This window comes from Littorina saxatilis, linkage group LG4 (assembly GCF_037325665.1).
Source record: "Littorina saxatilis isolate snail1 linkage group LG4, US_GU_Lsax_2.0, whole genome shotgun sequence".
In the NCBI taxonomy this organism is placed as follows: domain Eukaryota; kingdom Metazoa; phylum Mollusca; class Gastropoda; order Littorinimorpha; family Littorinidae; genus Littorina; species Littorina saxatilis.
The window spans coordinates 22,139,628-22,149,860 of record NC_090248.1 but is presented as its reverse complement, the minus strand read 5'-3'; the positions used below and the strand labels follow the sequence as shown (position 1 = coordinate 22,149,860).

The 10,233-nt window shown below is 41.7% G+C and overlaps 1 protein-coding gene across 1 annotated transcript in view; it reads right to left on the bottom strand.

Moving 5' to 3' along the window:
• The window catches only part of LOC138964245 (uncharacterized), a 421,872-nt gene that overhangs the window by 332,235 nt on the left and 79,404 nt on the right, over window positions 1–10,233 (bottom strand). The gene's annotated exons all lie outside the window — the stretch shown is intronic.

Sequence of the window (10,233 nt, the reverse complement as noted above, 5' to 3'; positions counted from 1 at the left end):
AGAAAAATGTGGATAGGGATGAGTATTGTAGGAATTCATTAGAAAATGTGGATAGGGATGAGTATTGTAAATCCAGGCTTGAATATAAAAACTTTGTGCATAGAAAAAAGAAACAGTACAATGACAGTTTGTATACAGAACTTGTAGGTGCTGTAAGTGATCAGAGAGAATTTTGGAGGAAAATTAAAAATGTTTCTTGTAAAAAGGTCCAGCAGCAAAACAATATTTCTGTTGATGATTGGTACCTGCACTTTCATAGCATTTTAGAAAAAGATGAGATTGAAGATGATGAGCATGCTGATGTTAATGACATGAATAATGAATATGAAGAAATGCTGGATAGACCCATTACCAAAGAAGAAGTGTTGATTGCTATCAGAAAACTGAAATCGGGCAAAGCTGCAGGACCTGATGGTTTAATTGGGGAATTTTTTAAAGCAGCTAGCGAAGATGTGGTGTTGTTTTTAGTGAAACTGTTTAACGCTTTGTTTGATGAGGGAATCTATCCACAGAACTGGTACGATTCAGTTATTGTACCGTTATTTAAGAAAGGAGATAGAAATGATACTAACAACTATAGGGGAATTTCATTGTGTGATATATGTAGTAAATTGTATGGTACTGTTGTTAATAATAGACTTAAAGAGTGGACTGAATTACATAATATTACAGGTGAATGTCAGGCTGGTTTCAAACAAAATTATTCTACTGTTGACCACATCTTCACTCTGCTTGCTGCTGTACAGAAACAGTTTTCTAATAATCGCAAACTTTATGTAGCTTTCATTGATTTTGAGAAATGTTTTGACAGTATCTCACGCAGACTGCTCTGGCCAATTTTGATTAAAAATGGTATAAAGGGAAAGTTGTATAGATGTATTAAAAGTATGTATGCAATGGTCAAGGCTAAAATACGATGTGGTGCTCAACTAACAGATTTCATTAACTGTACAAAAGGTGTGAAGCAAGGAGACGTGTGCAGTCCAATTTTATTCGCTCTATTTATAAATGAGCTGGCATTGGAAATCATTGATAATGGTAGGCATGGTATTACTTTAAACCCTGACATTGTTGAATTGTTCATTCTACTGTTTGCCGATGATATTACTTTGCTGTCTGAAACTGTTGTTGGTCTGCAGTCACAACTACATAGTCTATAATTTGCTTCACAGCGCCTTGAGCTTAAAGTAAACATGGGGAAAAGTAACATCGTGGTTTTTCGTAAAGGTGGATATCTAGCTGCTCGTGAAGTTTGGTATTTTGGTGGGCAAAGAATGGAGGTAGTAAATGCATACAAGTATTTAGGTATTTATTTTTCTACCAAATTAAGCTTTAAATTTGCTTGTCAAGATCTAGTTGCCAGAGCAAAACGTGCAGTACTGTGTGTTATGAGTAATTTGTATAAATTCGATAGATTGTCTTTGGATGTTTTTATCAAGCTTTTTGACTCACAAGTTCAACCTATTGTTCAGTATGGTGCCGAGGTATGGGGTCTGATGCAGGCAGCAACAGTAGAAAAGGTGCATTTGTTTGCTTTAAAACGTTTTTTAGGTGTTGACAGGCGTACTCCTAATGATCTTGTATATGGTGAATTTGGACGTTATCCCATTTACTTAAATTCATATGTACGTTGCATAAGATACTGGCTGAAACTGACAAGAATGGATGACAGTAGATTACCTCGTAAAGCATATAAGATGTTGTTTTCTCTAGATAGCAGAGGTAAATCTACTTGGGCATCACAGGTACGGTTGTGCCTGTGTCGATATGGTTTTCAGTATGTATGGATTAACCAAGGTGTAGCCTGTATTAATTCGTTTTTGGCATGTTTTAAGCAACGCATTATTGACTGCCGGTGGCAAGAGTGGGATAATCATATTCAGACTAGCGACCGGTTTGCATTGTACCGTACCTTTAAGACAACAAATCTTGTAGAAACATACTTGTCAATTCCAGTAAACAGACACATTTTAAATGTTTTGGTTAAATTTAGATTGGGTATTTCCAGACTTGCTTTACATACAGAAAGGTATAAAGCTGTAAGTGAAAATAATTTGGTCTGTCGTTTGTGTCAATCTAGTACTGAAGATGAATTGCATTTTGTTTTATGCTGCCCTGCACTAGAAAATCTAAGACGTCAATTTATTCCAGCAAAATTTTGTAGATGTCCTTCGAACTTCAAACTTGCACTGTTGTTGTCTGTGAAAAATGAAACTATACTTTGCAATGTAGCTAAGTTCTTGTATTTTTCATTTAAATGTTTAGAAAACGCTGTTTAAGCATTAGTATTTTATGATTATACATTGTCTTTTCTTCTGTTCACTTGAAACGACGCGTGTGTGGATTGCTGCTGCACACACGCTCTACTTTTGTGTAACCAGCCCCCTTCCGAAAGGGGCTAAGGCCTTAAAGGAATAAAATCTTGTTCTTGTTCTTGTTCTCTCTCTCTCTCTCTCTCTCTCTCTCACTCACTCTCTCTCTCTCTCTCTCTCTCTCTCTCTCTCGCTCCACTCATACACATTCAACTCCCACACCCTCACTCTCACACATGAATATATACTTGCACAATTTCACATTTTCAGAGCTAAATCTTGTAAACCCATTTTCTCAAAAACTATTGGGTGGATTGAAATTAATGTACATGTATGTGTGATGGGTTCTTTATTTTCAACTTTGCCATACAATTTTAGGTACACCATCGCCTGGTTTTATGGCCTTGAAAAACAAACAGGAATATATGCTACAGGCCCAAAATGGTTTTACCTGAAAGAAGCGTGCAGTGCCAGTGGCGAAGCCACAAGCCTGAGCCTGCTAAGCAGGCGAGCCAACTAGGGGGGTCCGGGGGCATGCCCCCCCGAATTTTTTTTAAAAATCTGTGCAATCTGGTGCATTCTGGGCATCATTTTCAGGGTTGTAATAGTGTTGTGATCTTGTTAAAAATCCCATTTTAGCCTCCCCCCACCACCATTCAACACACCTCCAAACTGGTGAAAACAACACTACAGTAACTGTGCGCTGGCTTCATTGAGACCGGCGCCCGGTCGCGTTGCGCGATATTCACACGGATCGTTTTTGCGGAAATTTTTCAACTTCACCGGAATAAATTTGACTTTACCGGATTTTGAAAACGGCTTTATCGGATTTCCGGCAATTACCGGAAAAGTAGCATGCCTGACAAAATCCCCAACGAACATGACTTTGATCGTCTTTGACATGAGGATCAAGTGACCCAAACTGGCACGTCTCCCCGCCATTGTTTCTGAATTTAACCCATTGTTGATATTAAAGTTTACAGGCGCTAAAATAAATCCAAGCTTAATGCAAAGAAGCGACAATTAGAATCTATGCTAAGCGTGTCCCCGTTGCTGGGATGAAAAACACATTTCTATCTCGAGCCAGTCGAGGTCACACTGAGCGAGTGACAGCCGGACGTGGCAATGTCGACAATGTCAATGATCTCACTCAAACTCAAAGATCTTGAACAAATTTCAAGATCTTTGCCTACATTCAGAACAGTCATAGAGCAACATAGATCAACATACCTTGATATTTCGTCTTCGGAAAGACCGACCCGTATCCTGACCTTTCCACCATGGAAGGCATTCTCGCCGCCTGCTTTGGTCTGGCTTGAATCCACAAAATATAACAGAAGTTCGATGACAGTACCGCTGCACGCCATTTTTGATCTTCGAATTCGAATTTGACTGAATGCACTCAAAACTTTTGCACGAAGCCCTTCCATTGGATGAAGTTTGGCAGACTTTTGCAATTTGCCTTCTGATTGGATCTTTTTTTGTGTGTGAGGGAAGCAATCGCTGTCAAAATCATATTTCTGAATGTGTTGTTGCTTCCCTTAAATCTGAATTGGCTCCTTGACGAATAGAGGATTATAGAGTGATACAGCTGTGAAAAATGTACGTTGAAAATAAAAAGCTTTGCAATAATGCCCATCACGATCACGAAAACAAATGACGATCACGATCACGAGAATTGATTTTTTTGTCATCACGGATCACGGGCAAAGTCCCATCACGATCACAGAAATGGAAATTTCGGCAATCACGGTCACAGAAAGGTCAAAAAACGCCAATCACGATCACGATTTTAAACCCTTTGGGGCCCTCTATATATATGACGACTATTTCTGAGAAATTCACAAAAGTACTCGTTACAACTTACAGACAGCAGGTCGAAACCGTCAAGTAAAAAAGATAGCAAATAAATCGCCGAGGACCCTTACGGGTGGTCGTAGTGGGCAAGTGGCCGTTGCAGAAAGGTGGTCGCCAGGGCAGGTTCGCCAGTTCAAACAAAGCAGATTCATTTTATTTGTCTTTTTGTGTGTGAATTTCGAGGTTTTGAATACAATGCAAAGGGGTACAGCCCCCAGGTTTGTAAGAATTGAACTTAAGAGATGCGTCAGTAACATCCGTTGTATACACAGTTGCGTGTTCGTATAAAGCGGGAAAAAAGCATGACAAAATATTCACTTTTTTAAACCTTACACAAAACATTTAGTAAGTACTGTACGTACACTTAGACTAAAACCTATACATACATTTATAGGCTATAATAAGGTCAATTAAATGTTAAAAATAGAACAACCGTTTTTCTTTCTAGTGCTGGCAGTCTATCTTTATTTTTTGTTTTAAACTATACCGCAGCCGTTTTCAGCACGTAAATCAAAGTTGCATTGTGCGGGGTAATCCTGGAAACGATATGTTGCATATCACGTACTATCACGTACTATAGTCTTCATACTAGACTTATGGTCCAACATTGCATGTGTGTATGCGTGTGTGTATGCACTTTTCCCGGCGGGGTGAGTTGTTTTATTAAGGAACCTTGCAGAAGGGATTAAGCCAGCAACTGATGATTCACATTCAAAATAGTTTGACAGTACCCCCATATAAAGGATTATTTATACGTGTGGATTCGTGTTGTGGTTAATTGGTATTATTCTCTCTTTTTTACTTGTGTAACGTTCGGCCTGTACCGTTAACTTGTTTTGATGTATGCAACTTTTAACAGTCAATGAAAGCAGGAAAGAAATAAACAAAGAAAGATAGTAAGAAAAACAAAAGAAGGAAGAAATAAAGAAAGAAAGGAAAAAGGAAACAAACTCTGACAGAAAGAAAGAAAGAAAGAAAGAAAGAAACAAACTCTGACAGAAAGAAAGAAGAAAGAAAGAAGAAAGAAAGAAGAAACAAACAAACAAACTCTGACAGAAAGAAAGAAAGAAAGAAAGAAAGAAAGAAAGAAGAAAGAAAAGGAAAGACAGAACGAAAAATAAATAAAATGGGATGGACCACGTTTTGATTACATGTGTCAATGTCCTCGACCTAAAAAAAAAAAAAAGAAAAAAAAAGTAACCTTCAGGTCACTGACAGGGCCATCAAATGTTTTAAAAGTGGAACGAATTCGTACAATATACATAATGATGACAGGTAGCTGTCAAAGCCATTAGCAGTACACACAGTTCAAGTCTGTAGCCCAGGGAACGCAGCAATGATTCGTACGTGCATGTGTACTGGTAAATCACGTAATAGCTGATGTCGGCTCCTGTGACGAAATCCCCACGACCTGCACCCAGTGGTCATCCAGACCCACAACCCATGCCAAACTCTCCCCCCATCTTGCTCCTCCTTCCACCCTTCCCCCCGGCATTCCCACCCTCGCCTCCACCTCTCCTCTCTTTGTATTCGTCGTACAGTACTTGGATGTTCGTACGTCTGTACCCTTCCTGTAACCGTCCTGTCTCTTTTGTCTCTCACTCACCCCTTCTACGCCCATCTCATCCCCATCTTGCTCCCTCTTTCGTCCACCCCAACCTCCCACTCCTACCCGGCCTCCACCCCTCCTCTCATCGAACTCTTCTTAGTTTATATGCACGTGTGTATGTTTGAACCAGTCATATCGACGTTAAACACCAAATAAACAAACAAACAAACCAGTCATATCACCCTGTGGCTTTCGTCTCTCCCTCACCTCTTCTACCCCCATCTAACTCCCCTCTCCGCGGGGACGTAGCTCAGTTGGTAGCGCGCTGGCTATGTAGCCAGTTGGTCGCTATCAGCGTGGGTTCGATCTCCACGTTCGGCGAGAGATTTATTTCTCGAAGTCAACTTTGTGCAGACTCTCTTCGGTGTCCGAACACCCCCGTGTGCACACATGCGCACGAAAAAGATCCCACGTTCACAGCGAAAGTCTCAGGGCTTGGAAAACACGAAGACACGCATGCATCAATATCATCTCTCGTCTCTGATTATCATGATCGTATTTTCGATACTTTGACGAGACAAACCCAATGCTGGTGTGTCGAAGAAGACAGCCACAGCGGGCCTGTTCGAATCAAAGTATCACACCATATCTTCAGCGTATTACCAATACCTGTCCTAATATAGACCAGTTGGTCTAAGAGGACGTTAAACCCTAAAAGTCAACCTCTCCGCCCACCCCAACTCCCCCACTCCCCCACCCCGCCTCCTCTTTTCGTACTCTTCGTATTTTATATGCACGTTCGTATGTTTGTACCATTCATATCACCCTGTGGCTTTCGTCTCTCCCTCACCCCCATCTCCCTATACCTTCACTCCCCCACCTCCCTGACTCTCGGCTCCCTCCCCCCCCCCCCCTTTGCCCTTGACCCCGGCCAGTACCTCTTTTTGTAATATGTGTGCTCTACATGTATGTCGTGACAAGTACAATGCGTGTAACTATTGCGATGTACGTAACAACAGCCTCGGAGCAGTGAACTTACAGTGATGGGTTGAGGCTATAATATGCTTCGGATTATAAGGGTTATTGACTGTGCACGCGATGGTTTCGACGTCGAGGTCTGTTGGTGTATTTCTTTTCTTGTTCTTTTCTACAATAGCCTATTTGTCACTTTCAACCTTTTACATTTTTCCTTTGATGAACATCTACATCATTTTGAATTCAGTTCTAAAAGGTAAAAATATCGGATTCATCAAATTGAAAAAAAAAAAAAAAATAGACGGATGACAGGTTCTTACATGACATGTGTTCATGGGAGGACAAACTGTGGAACTGAGATGACGTCAGTCCTTGTCTTCTCATTCACGTGTCTTGCAGAAACCTTCACGGCCTTTCCCTGTGATTGTTGGCAAGCCACTTGTATGACTGTGACATGCCCTGAAGGCTGATAGTTACTGCTGCATCAAAACTTCATATCTGACAGGCTTTGACGTTTACACTTGTCTTCCTGCTGGGAGTCTAATTTGCAAGCTCGCAGTTATTTCAACTGGTATGCGGTTTTATTTGAAATGAAAAGTTCACATCCCCAGGCCGAAGACCATTCAAGAAGACAGACAGACAGACGGACGGACGGACGGACGCGGACGGAAGGACAGACAGACAGACAGACAGATATATAAACAGACAGACAGACAGACAGACAGACAGATAGACAGACATACAGGCAAACATGCAGACAGACATACATACAGGTAAACATACAGACAGACAGACTTACAGGCAAACATACAGACAGACAGACATACAGGCAAACATGCAGACATACAGACAGACAGACATACAGGCAAACATACAGACAGACAGACATACAGGCAAACATGCAGACAGACAGACAGACAGACAGACAGACATACAGGCAAACATACAGACAGACAGACATACAGGCAAACATGCAGACAGACAGACAGACAGACTGTAACTTCAGCATAAAATGATATTCTACTTGCGTTACAAATCTAAGTGTGATGCTGTCCAAATAAATACCACGCGTACAAAGAGGATACTATTACAGTTACTATAAGTAAACAAAACTCATGATGCAAATACCAGTAGATCATCTGTTACGGTCATCTTTCTGTATCTGACCCTTCTCGTCAGCTAGGATGGAGGGAGTTGCGAGGACTAGCGGGGTTGGGGGGGGGGGGGAGTTGGGGGAGAGAGTACGAGAGTCAAAAAAAAGAGAGAGAGACAGAGAGACACACAGAGAGACATAGACAGGGTCAGACAGACATAGACAGAGACAGAGAGAGAGACAGAGATAGAGACAGAGACAAAGATAGAAAGTGTGTGTGTGAGAGAGAGAGAGAGAGAGAGAGAGAGAGAGAGATACAGAGACAGAGACAAATATATATATATATAGAGAGAGATACAGCACAGAGAGAGAGAGAGAGAGAGAGAGAGAGAGAGAGAGAGAGAGAGAGAGAGAGAGAGAGAGAGAGAGAGAGAGAATTTTGAACTTTGAACTTTATTTATTTATCGAGGGTAACAGAATAAGCAAAGTATACATGCTTTTTTTCGTCCGGCCCTCGCCCATTGAGGGATAACTCGATTAATAACAAGAAGAAATAGAAGTTAAGTTAATTACAATACAATGTATATAATTAACATGTTTTTTTGTTTGTTTTTTTTTTTTTTTTCCCTTACATCTGTTCCTTGTCCCGGTGTGCTCTCACGCCGCCTCGTCCCTGCACTCACTGCTCCATCCACATCTGAATTTCGTTCAGCTGCCAGACTTGTCGATTTTACAGACGCTCCAGGGAGGGATGTCGGGTCGCTGCGGTAGGCTACCCTCGGAAGATGACACTGCACTTCTGCTGAGTCACTTCGACGGTGTTCAGTAGTGGGTCTGTCCCGAGCTAACGGACGCAGCCCACTACCTACTATGCCCCCTACTAACGACATTGACTGCTAAGTCGCGGAGCCAGACTGAGTGAGGGTCCCCTCCAGAGAGCAGACCGCCACCACGTCCCTCCGTCAACCCCCCAGAACGTCACACGTTGAAGACTGACAGCAGAAGTACTATTCAGGGAAGGATGGAACAGGAACACTGAGACCAAGGTCACCATGAGAGCTCCGGGCATGAAGGGCCACAAGAGCAAGGACAATTTATAATTTTTGATGATTAATGAGATGAGGATGATTATAATGATGATGCTATGGATTTCCAATTTGGTTTGAGACTACGTGACAGGGCAGCACTATACGCTTACTGTCATAATATATCCTGGTGTCAACCAGGCCCGAGAACTGCGCACCTGCGGTGTTGGTCAGGTATACAGAACCTGAGCACCCTCAAAGTCGCATTCGTTAAGTGAATGACACTCGGCTGTGTGATTCCAGCCTTCCCATAGGAACCATAGCACTTCCACTCTGGGTAGGAGCCGACCGTAGCCCGAAAAACATGACCCTGATGGGATTCGAACCCACGACCTCCCGGCCCACAGCCCGATGCGCTAACATGTTAAACAATTAAAAAGACATTTCAAAATGCATTATGAATATCAAGCAATGATGTAATATTATCACATTTATTATTCAGTACTTGTTTCCAAGAGAAACAGCATATACATTTCTTTGAAGAGAGAGAGAGAGAGAGAGAGAGAGAGAGAGAGAGAGAGAGAGAGAGAGAGAGAGAGAGAGAGAGAGAGAGAGAGAGAGAGAGAGAGAGAGAGAGAGTTGCGGAAAAAGACAGAGAGTCACAGAGAGAGACAGAAACAGAGACACAGACAGAAAACGACTGAAGAAAGAAGTGAAGATGAACGTCCTTTAATAGTACTTCAGGGCATAACAGTTTTCACATCTTCTTCACTGTTGAGACTTCTGTGATCAATATCGGCTAATGCTCTTTTTCGCCTTGACTCAGTTCCAGAATCTATTATATATTAATATATTAATATAATACCATAGCTAGAAAGACAAGAGTGACAGACGACATGTTGGGTCCGGTGTCAAATTCGACACAATTCTCCACAGGAAGTGACTGATGGATTGGCATGCCGGTTATTAAAGATTAAACGGTATTACTGCGCATGCGCACCTCTGTATCATTATCGCCATAAACTGACAAGTCGTTTCTCGTGAAATGTGAGAGAGCGACGTTTGGTATTCTATATGAGTTTTACTGCACTTTCAAAATGTTACATTGATGTATTATCGTTCGAGAAGATGTTTTTTTTCTTCTCATAAATGCACGAAATAAAATGCTTATTAAATCTGTGGTTAGTGCAATGTGGATTTATACACACTCAGCTTGCAGTATAGGACTGTGTCTCTTGAAACAGATTTTTTTCCAAGTATATTCAGGGCCGGACCAAATGAGTTGTAATGGGGGGGTTCCTCCTTTTTTGGGGGGGCAAATCAGCGAAGTGGCGAAGCCACAAGCGCGCGCCTGCTGCGAACTAGGGGGGTCCGGGGGCATGTTCCCCCGGAAAATTTTTGAAAAACGGTTAAAATCTGTGC